Below are 18,033 nucleotides of genomic sequence, written 5' to 3'. Positions count from 1 at the left end.
CTTACGTGCCATCTTATGCTTTATTCCGCTTTATCTCGATTCGGGTTGGTCTGGAGGGAGTGAATAATTTCCTGTAACAGCAGCTCTGACGGTATTTCCAGCCGTAGGATAAATCCCCGGTCTATATTAACGTGCTCGTTCTGATACGTCATCGTTTCTATAGTAACAGGTCATTCACAGCGGTTTGTATACGAACAGGTGCGTCACATCTAATCTACATAAATAATAAACGCATTTTAAAACGCATTATTTAACAAAGCACTTCTTTCTAACTTCTTCAGTGTCAGTGCTCTGTAACAATCAGAGGTAAAACCGTAACATTATGTTTTCTGACAGGACCGAGGAGTTTATTGGTGCATTCGAGTCATGTCGGAGAGATTGTATTTACGAGTTGAACGCATACGAATGCCACCATAAAGTCGTAATTCATAGTGGGAAACTCATGATTTTCTTTCGTGGGGGCGTGTCAGTAAGAAAACACGCTGGAATCAGCGGGTGGAACGTCTGTAGTTGACGGTAAATTTGTTGAAATTGAATGTTTACAATAAAACAAAATACGATAGCGTTGTACGAGTATGATATAATGTGTAACGATAAATTTTACAGTGGCTTCATAAATTGATTTTTTTTTTAAAAAAACATTATATATAAAAAAAAAAAGCAAAACACACCCGATTTGCATTCTTTGTTCTTTATTTTAAAAAAACACCTTGCTGTATTTTTTTGTAGTTAATTTAGGTACACCGCCATCTCGCTCCGACCAAAGTGACTTGAACGCACCTGACGTCGTAATTACGACTTCCCAACATGTAAATACGAACTTCCCAGGAGGACTTGAACACACAAATGCTTTACAGTTTGTTTTTTTTTTGCAAGATGACAAGCTTGCCTTATTAACTTCAAGAGACAGAAAAGAAGCAAGGCTGGTGAGGAAACGACTGTTTATAGCCGCTATAAAGTGGTAAGCGGTGACAGGAACTAACATACTTAACAGATGTTCCACAACATAAGACATAACTACTAAAAAAATAGACATAAACTACTTGAGTAGTTGTACTTGATTACTATACTTAAGTATTTTGAGGTATTTATCCTGTTTTTACTTGAGTACTTTTGAAATGTAACACTTGCACGCTTACTTAATCATATTTCCAAGAAGAAGAAGAAGAAAAAAAAACATACTTTTTACTGCTAACACTTTCAAAGTACTCATTTCAAATCTCAGTGGTTTCCTGTTCTCTCATCCAACCAGTGACTGTATGCTATATATCATGGCTTCTCAAACTTCAGGGTTTTTGTAGCCAAGGACCCCTTCAGTATGGATTTATTTCATGAACATTATTTAAAATTTCCAAATAATATTTTTGGAGCCATAGAGCTTTCTATTCCTGAACACATTAGGCCTGAGTCGACTTTGGTGCTTGGACCCCTAAATATTATATAATATATAATAATATTATATAAAATATATAACTTTGATAATTTACTATAAAAATATGATTTACACCTTTAAAAAAAAAAAATTAGGCTCAATTTAACATCTGATCGTTTCAGTTTTCTTTGCTAATGCTAGGTTTAACTAGCATCGATTCGAGTAGCTAACATCACAACATAATCCAGTACATAACATTAACAACAAACTAGCATTGTTGTTTTAAAACAGCTGTAGATAATAAAAGTTACTTTTCACATGAAATCATGACGTTAACTTATAGATCATCAGTTAAAACATTTCATTTTTAATACTTGAGTACATTTAGAAGTAGAAGTAAAAGTAGTACTATTATTTATACTTTCACTTAAGCGTAGTTTTTCAGTCCTTTGTCCACCGCTGGATATAACTGAAACGCCCCCTGCTGGGCAGATGATTCACACCTCTCCACAATAACATTACCAGAGAGATCAAATGGACAACACAACTAAAGTTTATATATATATTTATATATATATATAAAGAAATACTTATGTAAAAGCTGCAAATTCTTAAAGCCCTGAATGTCTACTTTTATATGAGTCATTATCCACTACTATGGAGTGCTACGTTAGAAATAAATTCAATGCTGAACACGGGCACGCCCAAAAGAGGTGCAAATTCCATTTATTGGCCTCTGGTAAAAAAAAGAGTAAATGATTTATTCTTCTCATATCAGTGATTTATGGCAAATATGTAAAATAAACTTAGTTCCTTTTATTACTGTGTTATTGCAGTTATAAATATAATCGTTTTATATATATTACACTCTTCCCTTAGAAGTAATAAGCATTTCACATCCGGTGAATTTCTGACTTTAATAAATCAGCCCATTCAGGATTTCGTCATCGTAGAAATGAACGCAAAATCAAGCAAACTCTGCAATATTCTGAGGAGATTTTTAATTTTTAAAAAACGACCGCAAATTTTCCACAGATTTGAGCCAAGACAAGGCGTCATGTGACATCATCACAACGTTCATTCAGCCAAAACCCTCTTCGATTCACGTGCGTCGAACATGAGTACAGCTAAAAAGGTCTCGATGACCAATAAACATCACTGTGAAATGCCGTGCAAAACAATTTAGTGCCATTGTAATCGCATCAAAAACTCCGCAAGTTGTATCGCAAATTTTGAAATAAAGCCGCAGTAAAATCGAGCGTTTTTGGTCACAACAATCACAAGAAAAAATAACTCGGAGAAATCCTGTTCGGACTGGTAAATCTGCTGTTTACTTAGTCGTAAGTGGTTCAACCAGTAATCAGTAGAACAAATCCATAGTCTGTTTACATAAAGGATTTTTTCCCTTATAAATTGACATCACCAATGTGAACACCTAATGAAAGTGATTGGCAAGTATGCGGGATGTTATTTTCAAAAATAAAATCCGCTTTAATGGGAAATTCCTGTAGCTGTTCCTTGATTTCAAACACACTGAGCGAAACATCAGGATTGTTCTTGTTACTACACTGTACAAAAAGAAAAGCTGACTTAACATAAAATTTCAATGCAACTTGCTGCACGGGTTTTTTTTTTTTTTTGAGTTTACTCAAAACTGAAGGTTAAAAATTGAGGTAACTCTCCTATTGTGTTATATCCACTATGTTATGGTTCAAAATGACTTCCACAGTTTAAATACTCACAAAAACAGCAAAGAGCAGCTTAAAACATTAACCTTTATCATGGCTTGTCCGAGACGAGCCGTAAGAAGTTTTTATTTGCATGTAAGTTGCATGACCCTAGATGAGGAAAGTAAAAAAATTGAAAAGAGAAAAAGAGAGATAAACCAGTATTGCAGACATCTCAAATGTGGACATGGGTCAAATTGTCCCATGACGTAATAGGAGGGATAAGTGAACTACTTTGGTTAAAAGTTGGCTACACTCAAAAAAGCTGTGCAGCAAGTTGCCATGAAATGTGAAGTTAAGTCAGCTTTTCATTTTTTTTACAGTGTACAAGTGGAAGAACTAATGAAGAACACTGTGCTTAGAGAATGTAGGGTGTGTCAGGATATGTTAGGTTGAAACCTGGTGTGAGAAACCCGGTGTGGTGTCTGACTTCAGACGGATCTGTCATTAACACATAAAAAAGCATAGCATAGCTCTCACGCTTTTAACGAGTCTCGCCCTGCCTATGTACAAAATTCAAATACCCGATTTATAAGGCGTACTGAACTCTTTCTCACACCCAGGTCTTTGTTAAAACTGACTTGATGGGTTTCGCTCAAGACAGGGCCTGTAGAGATTATTTCACACTCTGTCTATACATTGCATATTCTCACAGAATGAACTGGACTTAATCCAAAAAGTTTTCTCGAGTATCTGGTTGTAACGATAAGGCGAGGTTATACCCGTTCACATTCACTCATTAAAATATTACATAGATGAAATACAGATTGATGTAACTGATTAGAAATGTTATCTCCTAAACTTTGCCCCTTTGGTTACAACACTAACAACACACCACACCACTCAGGTCCAAAGACCCCACACCTCCAAAATGGAGTCATCTCTAGAATTACTGGCACCCTTCCAAACCAATTGCATAAAATACACTGGAAATTTTCCCTCTCGGAAGGTTGACTGGAAAAAGTCCAAAGAAAACAACTCACCTTTCTCTCTAACGTATAAATCCTTATCGAAAGGACTCTACTAACGTGTATTATTTTCTCTCAAACACATACTGGATTTTGCCTACTTTCTTTCATTAAAATTGTATAACTACTGCATTAATGTTTCAGTATAAAGGAAAAGAAAAACATTTTTTTTAAAATAATAATAATAATATTACGAAGTTTTGTATGTTTGTAAAGTAATGAACCATATAAAAGAATGAATTGCAGGTTTTCCACGAAGCCTAGAACAACCTACCAGTCGATTTCCCTAGAGAACCGCACCGCAATGTACTCCATCTTAGAGAATTTAAACACTTTTTAAATGCAAGGGCCAATTATGATTTGGTTTCAATTCACTTCTTTATTTTACTGCTTGTTTTATTGATTGGTACTCAACATAGTAATTATTCTGACTCTTGGAAACTTTATATTTGATCATTTTTTGAAGGCTTCTTCACTTTATACAGAATTTCTCTAGCAGTGTAGTTAAAATAACAGCACCCCTAATCGATATGTCTGACGAATTCAAACTGAAAATTAATTTTATTCCTCAAAAGCAATAATCTTTTCTTTTTTTTTTCCTCCTCTTTTATTTCATTTCAGAGCTGCCTTTGCCCAAATATGAAGCGCACATTTAAAATGCTTTAGATTATCATGGAGGTAAGTCAGATAGCACAAGTCAGATAATGGCTATATAAAGAATATAAAGAGTTAAAGTAATAATAATAATAATAATAATGTTTAAAAGGTTTTGAGCAGGTGAAAATGTGATTATTTACAGGATACAGATCATGCCAAAGATAAAATGTGCCCAAATCTTCTTTTTCATGACTGTGCGAACAAATGTTTTATTGTAAACAGATATATTTGTCAGTCTAACTCAGTGTTGCAATTTTGGCCTTGATTCACATTTACATTACATTTACATTCATATTTACATTACATTTACATTTACATTTATTCATTTAGCAGACGCTTTTATCCAAAGCGACTTACAAATGAGAAAATACAAGCAAATTCACCTGAATTTAGCTGGAATCCACTGAACATTACCATCCAAAAAACAACTTTCAGCTAGCAGTTGCTAGTATCACCTCAGTTTTATTTGTTTACTTGTAACAGCTTGTTGATTGTTGGGGTTTTTTTTTACTAGGTCATGACCTAGTATTGGAAATGGACCACATTTCCACAAAAGATCATGTGGTTGTCCCTGAGTTAACAAATTAGGATGACTCCAGATCAGTTCGCACGCTATTAGTTTAACCTGAGATTATTTTTACAGGCCATTTTATAGAATGTAAAAGACACTTCATGACCAGTTCTGACATGACCAGTTCGCACGGGATTACATTCACAGAGAAGCTCTGGTAATTATTACATTACCCAACCTCCCCATATAAAACCCGTCCGAATAGCCCTTTAAAGTAGATGTCTATATATGGCATATCTGATATAGGTTTTGCTGTTTTCAGATCAGACGTGAAGCCTGTTCAGACTAGATCCCATTTAAGGGTGATGCTTAAACATTACATTAAGGTTGCCTTACTAATGTTGTTTAATTAGTTAACATGAACAAACAAAAAACTTCAGCATTAATTAAACCAGAAGTAGGTGTAATGTTTACAAAGTAAGCTAGCAAAGTAGGGTGCTTGTTTAAAAGTTAACAAAAATTCACCTGCACTTACTAATGTTTATTCAGTCCAACTAATTTTGCCTAAATTAGCATAAATTAAGTTTTTGAATGAACTAATTCAGTTCTGAATTGTGCCACTTAACAACTGTGAGGCCGCAACGCTACTTGAATACAAACACAAACTTTCTGTTATAAGCAGGTAAAATCCCCTAAATTCATACTTAAGTATATTAAAAGTAAAAGTAGAAATCAATTCAGAAAATTCCATGTCTGATTTTTGCTTCAGGGGTTTCCTCCAGGTACTCCGGTTTCCTCCCCCTGTCCAAAAGCTTGCACTGTAAGCTAATTGGCTTTTCCAAATTGTCCATAGTGTCAATGAGTGCGATTGTGTCCTGCAATGGATTGGCAACCCATCCAGGGTGTCCCCTGCTTTGTTCCCAGAATTCCCTGGGATAGGATCCAGGCTCCCTTAAGCGGTACAGAAAATGGATGGATGGAAGGAGTCTCCAGTCTCAGTGCTTAGTAACAGTCAGAGGTAAAGCTGTAATTTTAAGCATTCAGGACAGAGGACTGTGCGTTTTTCTCTTCCAATTTCTCTTCTATAGAGAGATCAAAATAGAGACTAGTGATGAAAGGACTGCTTCTAGCTGCTGTAAGGTAAGTGATTTCAGGAAATACTAGACATTCTACAACGTTAGATGTAACTGTAAATGGATAAAACGTATGACGTGCCATTCTTTTGTTAATTTCTATAGTGTAAGAGCCTTAATACATTTCTGGAAAATAATCAACGTCGGGGTGGTACTGCATCACACTTCGTCATCGATGATTATTTTCTGCATACATGTTCATTAAGGTGTTGCTTCATATCGGTCTTCGTGGACGTGGAATTTTACTGACTGGTGGTATGAACAGCAGTTAATGCAGTTGGTGCAGTGGTTATTTGGTTTATGATTGCACTCTCAGAAATAATTGACATGTATAGCATTTAGCTGATGCCCTTACCCAGAGTGACTTATAGAAGTATTCTCTAATAAATACATTTCCCTCATGCTACTTCACTAAGGTCAGAGACTAAGAATTCCTTGACGCTAAACCACAGTTGGGGTTAGTACAGCATGAAATTTTAAAATAGATTAACTAAATGCTAATTCAACTGTTTGGTTGGTGAACAGGTAGATCTTCAGTCTTCATTTGTTCAGACAGCCAGGGGAAATTCATATCACCACCTGGGTGCCAGAACAAAGAAGAGTCACGATACGTGTCTTCCTTGTACCTTTGGTGGCTCCAGCTGAGCCATGAGGGTTGAAAGGAGTGTTCTACAGAGCAGGATGTGATTATTGACATAAGATGGGTGCATACTGGTATGTTTTTGATTTCGTAAGCAAACATCAGTGACTGTAATCCAATGCGGGCAGCCACAGGAAGCCAGTGAAGAGAAGGTAGCAGTGGTGTGGTTTGAGAGGGTGTTGGATGGTTGAAAACAAGCCTTGCAGCTGCACTTTTGCTTGTCGCTGTACCCGTGTGGGACCATCGACGATATATGGTGTTGACATTGATTGAATATCTTTTATCTAAAAAGTGCACGTGGTGTACCAATGAGCATCAGTGGTCCTTAAAGGTCCATTCGGTCAGTCAAGATCAGTCATTTTTTTTCAAGAGTAGCCCCCAGGATCCACAATAGCCTTAAGAATAAATTGTCTATAAAATGACTTACAGGACAGGACTTTCATCCAAACACTAGCAAACATTTCAGACTAGAAATATGTTTTCAGAATGGGGTTTTCTCAGCCACGTAAAGGTGCAATAGTCAATATTTTTATTTCTTGCTAGTACAAATAATCTGTGTAATTATGTAGAAAAAAAAATAATAGTTTAAGCCCTTGTCTCAAACCAAGTGTATTACATAGCTGAAGAAAAAAACAGTTTGGAAACCTGCCTTCAAGTCTAGAATATTTATTTGCATTTTCAATGTCTGGCTTATTGTCAGTCATTTTATAGACATGCCCCCAACATCCCTTCACATCCTCTTAAATCATTATGAGGAGAATTTTGCATGTTTATTGAGTTGTAAAATAGCTTTCAAGCAGTTGAATGTCTTGAAAGTGATGTCATGACAGTCCTTGCTAGTGGTAATTCTGGTTAGCATGCTAACTCCAGTTGAATGGGCTTTTTGTACATGGGTGGAAATGGAAGTGTGTGCAATGAGTAAAAATAAATAAATAAATAAATAAATAAATAAATAAAAATCTTTATCATGTGTTACATACAGTATCTTCCAGGTTATTTGTACAAGTAAAAAATACAATAAATAAATAAAAAAATGACTAGTGCACCTTTAAGGTTCAACTTTAAATTATTTTTTAAAAAAGATATTCATGTTTTCAGGTAAAAGAATCCCTGCTGGAACAACAACAACAAAACAATAGAAACCCTCAGAGAATTTGTAATGGTTTTAATGGTTATAATGAGAATGGCATTGGTTTTAATGGAAACTGTAACGGTCTCTGTGGGTCTCTACTGGTAATTGGTTGCGTTCTACTGGTGATGTTATGTCTAGTGGATACCATTAAGGATAACAATAATGTTAACGGTAATCGTTTTAATGGTCAACTGAGAGTTTGTAGTGGTATTTGTAATGGAAACCATTAGAATTTCTGTGGTGGCTTTCTCCCTTTTTTCAGCAGGGATATCATTGATGATACCACAATAAGAACTTAGTGTTCGTTAGTTTGGTAATGTTATTTATGGTGTATTAATACTGAAGTAATGTCAGTTAAGGGAACATTAACATTTAAGAAGCTACTAGGAACAACCGACTGACAGACAGACAAACAAACAAACAAACACCGAATTTGAGCCGCAAATCGTAATTGACTATTGTGTGAATGTTGCCTAGCTGACGTCAGTGACGTAAACAACCTTCGGAACTACGTTACCCAAGTAAGCGTTCGGTTTTGGTGCTCGCTCATTGGTCAGCAGGTTACGATTGGAGCGTTCTGATTGGTTGTGAGGCTCTCACGCGAGGGGCGTCACGCGGTAACGCTACGACAACAAGAAACGCAGACAGTCAAAGACAAGTCAGTGCTCACAGAGACGCGGTCGGTGCCAGAAGCTCGGAGTGAGGAGCAAAATTTACCCAACTCTGTGACAAAAACACTTAAAGGACAGCTTCTGACTCTCGGCTTTGGAGGTAAAGTTCATTTTTATAACATATTATATATGTTTCATTTACTGACACGCAGGGATTTTGAGTAGAAAAACCAGTTTTAACCAGTCTCCTAACGGTTCTATTACTTTTCTTCAGTAAAGCTCGTGCACTGGCCTTTCTCATTTGAACCTGCCACGCTAGCTTAACTAGCCTGCCTAATATTGAAGTGTTTTTTATTGTCTTTTTTTTTAGCTAAATTAACGCGAAGGGTAAAGCTACAAACCCCAAAACTAGAAGCCAGGACTTTAAATCCACCTCGAGGTCGAGTATTTAAAGGCACCTCTACATTTACAGACTCCCTGTTAGACCTTACATGTCAGACGTAGCATTGTGCTTCACGGCTGCTTTTATTTGCCTTTTAAAACAAACATGATAGACAACACCTGATTAAAAACGCGTCCTGCTTTAATTTTGTTTAAAGAACAAACAAACAAGAAAAAAAACAGACTTGGACGAAACATATGGCTATTCATGTTCAAGCCTGACAGAGGGCAAGCTAACTGAAGCTAAGCTAACTAGACTGTAAACAAACCCTCGCGCATCACAATGATCAAGTTAGCATTGAAATGACAGCAAGAGGAATATTTTTTACAAGTTTATAGAAAAATAGTCAAGAAAGTTGATTTATTCATGTTTCTGGAGTACACATCACATCACATCCTGCTCTTTGTCTTCGTTCTGCTGTTTAGTTTCCTCTTAAAGCTGTCACCTCAACACCAACTGCTTTTCTGACATCCTATAGGGAAAGTACATAACTCTATTTCTAACATTCTCTTCAGCAACATCTGTCAAAAGAGATGTCTCAGATCATGTTTACGTCATATGATACAAATTGTAAGTCCTGATGGATAGAAACAAACAGACATTTGTTTGCTTGTAACAGTGTGTTACTTTATTATTCGTAACACCACAATTCTTGAATCTGATTGGCCGGAAGGTTAATGGCGATTCATTTCCTGACCGTAATCCGAGTTAGAAAGTAACGCGTTACTGTAATCTAATAACTTTTTCTGATAACGCAGTAATGTAACGCATTATGTTTAAAACTTATGTAATTTGATTAGTTACTGATCTCAGCAAAATTTGTTATTTGTGTTACAAATGCGTTTTTAAAATAAATCACTTTTTTTGCCGTGAAGATTTTTTTTTTCTTTAGTCCTGAATAATTCTCCACTTGGAGCGGTTTGTAACTGAACGTCAGTAAAAGAAGACCGCCTGTGATTTTATATCTTCAGTGAACGGAGGCGAGATCGATCAGATGGAGTTTACAGGAAAATACGTGGAAATACTCGAGTCTTATTGGCTGACAGTCTCTCAATTCTGCCAAACACTAGCTCAGTCAGTGTGAGGGGAAAAAATGGATATACGCATATAAAATTTTTTTATTTATTTAAACCAGTAAAGGGGTTGAAACTGAAACGGTAACATCCTCTGATGCTGAGCAGGAAAACAAAGAGTGTAAATGTCTATACGAGTTCCAGTTTACGTGAACATGATATGAGCAGAGCGTTAGGAAGTATAATGAACTTTGCAACCCAGACAATGATCGCTTAGCTGTGCTTCCCCTTGGCTAGAGACACCAAACTAGCCTAGTTAGAAAAGTTTTACATTTTATCGGTCTGGTAGGCCTACAAACAGTGACCACACCTGAGGCGAGTTATACGATAAATCCAAGCTTTTCTGATCATGTCATACATTAACGCGCATTAAAATTACTGAAAGAACTGAGTTTCAGTTTGTAGTGTATTTTTGTATGTCTGAGAGGTTTTGAAAATAAAGTAATTAGTAACCTGATTACTTTTTACATGCTGTAATCAGTAATATCATCAGATTACAATTGTAAAGTAAGTAGTAATCTCTACTGGATTACTTTTTTTATTTTTTTCTTATTTAAATTTTTTCGATTAACCTACCCAACACTGGACAGTAGTCATTCTGTCAGATTTATATAAATGTGCTGGTTCTAATAACGTTATCTTTCTGTCGTAACAGCGTGCACGTGGACTTGTACGGTATAATCGTTAATATGGTGGTGCTTTCTCTTATGGAAGGAGTCTCCCGTGTCAGGAGTTTACGCTTTGTGTCGAGCTGTAACATGTTTTTTGTTTTTTGTGTGTGCGTGTCTTATTAACTTCCACAGAATGAAAATAGTGTTCATTGCTGCTGTAACGTAAGGAAGAACAGGAACTAACTTGCGCTTACTCGTGGACATGTCGCAACTATAAAAGGTTTGACATGTCGTTTGTTAATACATTAGTAAATAGCTATAATTGGCTAATTGCTCCGGGATAAGAGGAATAAAACACTCGACGTGATGTTTTGTGGCGGTTGTTGATTTTCTTATAAAACATGCTCCCAAGTGTTTACTCGCTTTCCTATCACTTCTCACTTACATTACAATCTCAGATTACAGCTCTCTCTCTCTCTCTCTCTCTCTCTCTCTCTCTCTCTCTCTCTCTCTGCTCTCCTCTCATATTTTGAATACAATACCGATATCAGCTGATCGGGTACTCAGTAAACATGTTACTGGAAGTTTCTCTTCCCAAGTTCTGCAAAACTCCCTCGGCTTTAATACTAGCGGCGACACGAGAGGCGCACCTTGTCCGTTCTGTTCTGTAAATGAAACAAAATAGTTTATCAGTGTCCTGTCTGATAACACTCCAAGTAAACAACCGTATCTGCTCTGGTTATACGAGTATATGTCCGACATCCATCCTTAAAGGTAACACGAGACCATCGTTCTGATCTTTGATACCGATGCCAAAACAAAGTCATGATGTCGACGTTTATGGTACTGTTTTAAAAATTCTCCTAGTTATATAAACATGATTTTTTCTTTTTCTTCTTCTCTCTTTTTGTGTGGTAGTTACGTTATCTGTAGAAAAATAATTAAAAAAATGAAATAAAAGGCTGAATTTTTTTAAAATTAATTTTGGTTATCAGTGTGTGGGACCTGAAGTCAGAACAAAATAAGCAGTAATTATAGGTCCAGCCGAGTCGTATGTCATCACAGGATTGCTTTACTGTACGGCAATGTTGTTGTTGTTGTTGTTGTTGTTAGCTTCTTTTTTTTTTACGCAGGATTCCAAGAGATGTGAGTCTAGTCTCACCATTCTGAGAACATTTATAGATTTTTATGTAGAAAAAGAAAAGACAGATCATGATGTTGTTCCATGACCCATACCTGATCAATACGAGTAACCTGACCTTCGAGATGGATTTATCAAAGTACCCTAAGCATCTTAAACCTGACACGTTTCATCCCGTCGTCTTTCGTCCACACGACTTTTGTATGACGTTCATGTGTCCTCTTCACACGGATTAGCTTTCTCAGTCGGGGTCACGTGTGAGCCGTGTTTACCGTGTCCTTACTCAGAGACTAAGTGCTGCCCAGGTGAAAAATGAACACGGAAGCTGTTCATGTCTATTCTCGACTCTGATTGGTCAAGAAAATTGGTTAGTTAATTTTCAGTAACAGCAGCTCTGACGGTAACAACTTACACAGGGACTTGTACGTCATGCGCTTCACTTAAACCGATTATGAAAGAGTATAATTTTTGATTTATAGAGAATTTTAATATTTTTTTGGTAAGGAGATGTTTATGTTCTCTGCCACGGGAAAGTCATCAGGACAGAGGGGTTTTAAGCTGTGTGGTTTCTCAGTACCATGACAAGATGTGTTTTTACAAAAAATGTATTAACTTTGAGAGAAAGAGAGAGAGAGAGAGAGAAAGCGTGGACAGTTTATTTCTGCTCAAACAGGAGCTAAATCGTTTCGTGGACATTCCGCAATATTAAATGGCTAAAAAGTACAATGCGTCATTCGTTAATAAATGAGAAAATAATACGTAGGTTGCTGTGGTATAAAACTTGATTTAGGAAAACGATCAACGATGAATCAATAAATTTGCTTTGCTTTGCGTCGGACTGCAGCAACCCAGTCGTTGATTATTTTCCTTTAACATCGTGCACCATGTATGATCTCCATGTCATGAGCATCATCTGTAATTTTATAACTAGGTCTTACAGTAGCACTTAGCTGATTGGACATTGAAATATATGATAGCCAGACGTTTTGTTTTCCAGTATTGTCCGTGCTGAATAATTAATTTTTGTCATATGTTAAATCATTTTGTATATTAATGCAGCACTAGAGCACTGTGGCTACAAACCTAAATATGATGTACAATAATGCCTTCATGTGTTGGGATATGATATTTCTAAGATATGCCTAATTGCCTTCATCTAGTCATCCTAGTTTAGCAGCTGGTTAAATGGAAAAAAAAATATATACACACACACATATATATCTTCATTTAACCAGCTGCTGAATATATAATTTTACATTTGTAAACATTATCGATGTCGAGAATGGCGTCACTAGATGGGACAGATGGTCAGATGATTGAATGAGTATCTCTGCGTTCTCAGAAACGCTTGAAATCTGGACTGCAGTGTGAGCAAGCGCGTCGCAGCTTCTCCGTTCTGTTCACGGATACCTGACAGCGCAGTGCCTCACATCCCATAATTCCATAAGATGTCATCGCATTGCCAAGGAGATGGACTCTACAATGTCCCATGCTGTTTGTGTTGTTGTTGTGTGTTGTAGAGCTGATGGTGGTCCATGTCACTGCGTACTCTGTGATTGGGAGTTGAGTTTGGAGGTAGAGAGCTCATTTTGACCTTGGCTGTGTGTGTGTGTGTGTGTGTGTGTGTGTGTGTGTGTGAGACATGCGTCAGGGCAAATGGAGCATTTGACCACCTTGTATGAGGTTGGTGCTCACGAATAGCAGACTGAAGGGTGAGTTAACCTTATTGTGGATCTTCTGTGTGTGTGTGTGTGTGTGTGTGAGAGAGAGAGAGAGAATCAGTGTGATTAGGCTCCTTTAAATATAAATTCAGTGTTCGTCAGGGCTAGGTGAGGGTGTTAATGTTGAACTCCCTAAGGCTAACATGCTGTTTCTGAAACACTCGCAATTTAAATGTCACGGTCTCTCAGTGAGGTCAAACGCTTCGAGCAGTGTGGCACTCGGTATTAAATAATAAGTAAATAATTGTTTAGTTCACATCATATCACGATTCTTACAACATGTATCACGATATGTAGGTTGAGTAACAGTTTCCCAGCAATACAGCAATGTTGCATTACAATAACTGTTTGATGCTTCTACAGAAATACTTAAAATATTTAAAAACCATTTCTCAAAAGCAAAAAATTTCAGGAGGGACAAACATCTACACTGTTTTTTTAAAAAACAATTAAAAATATTAAGGATGTAGATTAGTAATTTAACATTAATTCAGCTACTCGGTTTGTAATCCTATAAAAGCTAAAATGACGATTAAAAAAAAAAAGGTTTAATGATTCCATGAACGATTTTAATGGATGTTTTAGCCGTGTCATGAATAACACATTGGAAATCCCATCGTATTGATACTGTAGTACAAATTAGGGTTTTGTTTTTGTTTGACTCATGATGGGAGGAGGGACCAAAAACAACCCATGGGGAAATTTTCACCGCACAGATGTGCAGCGTTTTCACATTTCTCAAAGAAGGAATAGAAACCGAAAAAGACGGAAGACGAACGCAGACGTCCAGGTTTCACCCGTAAGTTTCGAGTATTACAAAATGAAAAGGACAGCGCCAAAAACGTCCCACGACTCATCTTTCATCATTGCCCATGAAGCTGCGAACACCCTGCATGCGTAATTGTATACAGGATTAAAAACGCGAAGCGTAATAGTTTTGAATAGAGGCGTTAGTTACAGTGAAAAATTACGATGAGGTGCGATGACGTCGTCTGAAAACATCCGTTTCAAACCTGTGCTGAAAATGAAATGGGGAGGGGGAATTATAAATTAATACAATTAAATCTTTGCACTATAAAATCCTTCTAAATGTTCTACTTTCTTTGAAAGATGATGCTGAGAAGGAGTTTTCTGTAAAACCTCTGACACTCAGTATTAATCACTTTGTTGGTTTAAGCTGAAAAATAACTAGCGTGGCAATCTGCGGCGCTGCTCAGCCTGAAATGGACAGCTGTTTGGTTTAGTTGTGGTCAGCAGCGGCGTGTTCTACTGTGTGATCGCTAGCCGTAGCGTATGATAACGTCACGAACACGCTCATGTATTTTTATGTGAATTTTGGGATATCGTGTAAAAAAGCGCTGGATGGAAACACCAGATGTGAATAAAATCTCCAAAATGCACGTAAAAAAACTCAAGCACTCGATTGAGGCGGAGAAGTATAAAATGAAATAAATTACAAAAAAACAAATAAACTCCTTGTCATGTGATGTAGTCTCAACAAATCATGCGATTGGATAATTGCTTCAGAAATGTAAACATTTGTATTTGTACTTTGCGCCAGTTTCCCCGTAGGTGACGATTTTGTTCTCTTGGACACGGTGCTTTATTCGCAAATGTTTTATGCGATGTTCAGATTTTTCAAACATTAAATTTGCAACTTGGGTGGAAACATAGATAATGTATTATGTTTACAGCAGGGGAAATAAGTATTGGACACGTCAACATTTTTTTTCAGTAAATATATTTTACTGCCCTCTCCGCCAGACTGACTAAGTTCCAGAAAGTGGTGTAATTCCTCAGAGTGCAGTGTGAGTAACTTGAACTGGTGGGTAGATACTAATAGACGGAAAATTTTAATATGTACTGTAACAATGGAGCGCAGCATGACTGATCATGATGCCTGAAACGTGGAGGAAGAAATTTCCTCAAGATTAACACACTTTTAGTAGCCTCGACTTAATGCACTGCTCCATTACCAATAATGTAGATGACCGATAGTCATTAGAGTATAGAGAGTAGTTTCTTGGCTGTTTGAGTCTCTCTCTCTCTCTCTCTCTCTCTCTCTCTTTCTCTCTCTGTGCACATTTCCACAACAATGCAGCGTGAAAGAGGCGTCGAGTGTGCATCGGCCATGAAGACTCCAGTCAGTGTGGCTCCTGACTCTGCTGCAAACGGCTCTTTTTCAACCCCCCTCTCTCTGCTGTAATTGGCACCCCCTTCAGTTTCATCTATTACTCTCGTGCATGCAGAGAACCTGCTTTTCTTGCACACCCTGTCTGTCAGTCGAGTACTGTCAGTTATCACAGCCTAGTCTTATGACCGAGAGACGAAAGACAAAAAGCCCTTTAGAGTGGATCACTCTGTGTGTCTGCAAGTCATACGGCTCATAAAGCACCAAGATCTGCCTTTGTTTGGACTCGCTCATACCCCCGGTTTGCTGGTTTTGTTCTCTGGACCCCCACCAACACACACACACACACACACACACACACACACACACACACTCCATCTTACAACCACTCGGGAGAATAAAAAAAAAGTCAGATGTTTTGGCCTGAGAGATACGCGAGCCGTCGGGACATCGTTCGCTTGCACCAGTGACGTCTAGTCACACAAAGGTCACGCTTCTTCTTTTGGGATTTTCTCAACACAGCGAACTCATTCGCTGCACTTTAATCGCCAATTGGACATCTGAGCCGTTGAGCAATCTTTATTAAGTCGTAGCGAACTCCCTTAACGCCCGTATCATGCCGTCGGAGCAATTTATGGAAATGTTTGTTGTACGAATCAGTGGTTCAGTTAAAATTTTTATCTAGCGAATCTCAATGTCACACGATCACTTAGTTGAACTAAAATACCGATTCGGTTTCTTCGGTGTCAGAGCTGTTTATGAAAAATGTGCTTATTTAATGATGTATACGTATGTTTGAATTGAGTGCAGTTTTTAAGTAAAATTGCACCGCTTCCTCACTAATTATTTTAATGGTCTTTTAGCAGGAGCCATAAGTATTTATTACATCATTAAAGATTATAAACCGCCATAAATATTTCACTTTCCAGCCAGTTTACCAGAGCAGTTAGTCAAGCAAACTTTCAGTGTTTTGTATAGAGCCTGTAAAGATCTATATGTTAATCTTCTGTCACGTCAGCAGTTCTGAATCCATTTTAGCTTCACGTTTATCTATGTAAAGCGAGTTTTATATTTGCATCTGTGTGTTTGTGTTTTCTGTTAGCGAGCTACCAACTCGTAGCTTCGTTTCCTTCAGTCATTACCGATTCGAATTGCAACAAGGGTCAAGTGCGTTCTTGGCCCTGAGCAGAGAGGCTACTTCTCACCACTTGATGAACACACATTTCCACTCCACCTTCTGCACTTTCTAATTGGATCTGTCAGAGCTCCACATGTTTCCACAAGAGTGGAATGAGGGGAAGTGGAGACAGTAGAGTTGAGAAAAGTTGTTTGAGTTTACTCAAACAAAGCACTTTGTGTACTGCTGAGAACGTGTTTATGCTTGTGCTCGTTTGTACTCGACGCGTGACTTGTCCACTAGATCCCTGTCCATCTGGTGATGTTAAACACACTGACGAGCTCTGTTTCTCTCGATCGCTGTCATCTTGAATGTCGTCATGATCTGTGTGTCAAATCACTCTGACTATACATCCAAAAGTATTTAATCATCTAGAAACTCCAGACGGCTGGTACTCGAAATGGACATTTCAGTAGGATTGAAGGCTACATGAGAGGTTTTTAAAACACTAAAACGTAATAAGAAAACCTGTACTCTGTGTCGAATAGTACACATGTGATTTGAGACAAGTTTGTTTAGTCAGTAAAGGAACCAGTGCTGCGTGGTGCTATACTGCCTCCACTATTTATGTTGGTATTTGCAGCCGTATCGTGTACATGTACACATAGTGAAGGGTTTCTGAGCTATTCTGCAACAGCATCCATTTTTTAAAAATCTCGCACAGTAATGAGTGAAAGCACTATCATCCTAACACTCACTGATCTTCAGCTCAGTTGTGTGAAGTTTTTGTCTTTTGTTTTTTTTGGGGGGAAAAAAAACAATTAGTACAGTTTAAAACGCTATAAATTTTTTTTTTTTTTTTTTTTTTAATGGTGGGCAGTGCCAAGAATAGATAATGTTCTCGAAACTTTTTGATGTAAACTATTCCAAACGAGTGATTTTTTTTTTTTCTCTTTTATTTTCTTAAATTGAGTTGGAGCACTCGTTCTTGACAAATGCATTGTTATGGGTATGTGGACAAGTTTTGCACGGTGTCTCGTATGGTA

At 37.4% G+C, this 18,033-nt stretch overlaps 1 protein-coding gene across 1 annotated transcript in view; it reads left to right on the top strand.

Annotated features, from left to right (window-relative positions):
- Positions 1 to 8,749: 8,749 nt before the first annotated feature.
- The window catches only part of adipor2 (adiponectin receptor 2), a 37,677-nt gene continuing 28,393 nt past the window's right edge, over positions 8,750 to 18,033 (top strand). Inside the window, exon 1 of the mRNA XM_053649710.1 lies at positions 8,750 to 8,911. The gene's annotated coding sequence lies outside the window, so the exon portion shown is untranslated. The remainder of the gene's footprint in view (positions 8,912 to 18,033) is intronic.

This window comes from Ictalurus furcatus, chromosome 19 (assembly GCF_023375685.1).
Source record: "Ictalurus furcatus strain D&B chromosome 19, Billie_1.0, whole genome shotgun sequence".
NCBI lineage: Eukaryota > Metazoa > Chordata > Actinopteri > Siluriformes > Ictaluridae > Ictalurus > Ictalurus furcatus.
Note: the sequence above shows the minus strand (reverse complement) of the source record. Positions and strands in the feature narration are given on the sequence as shown.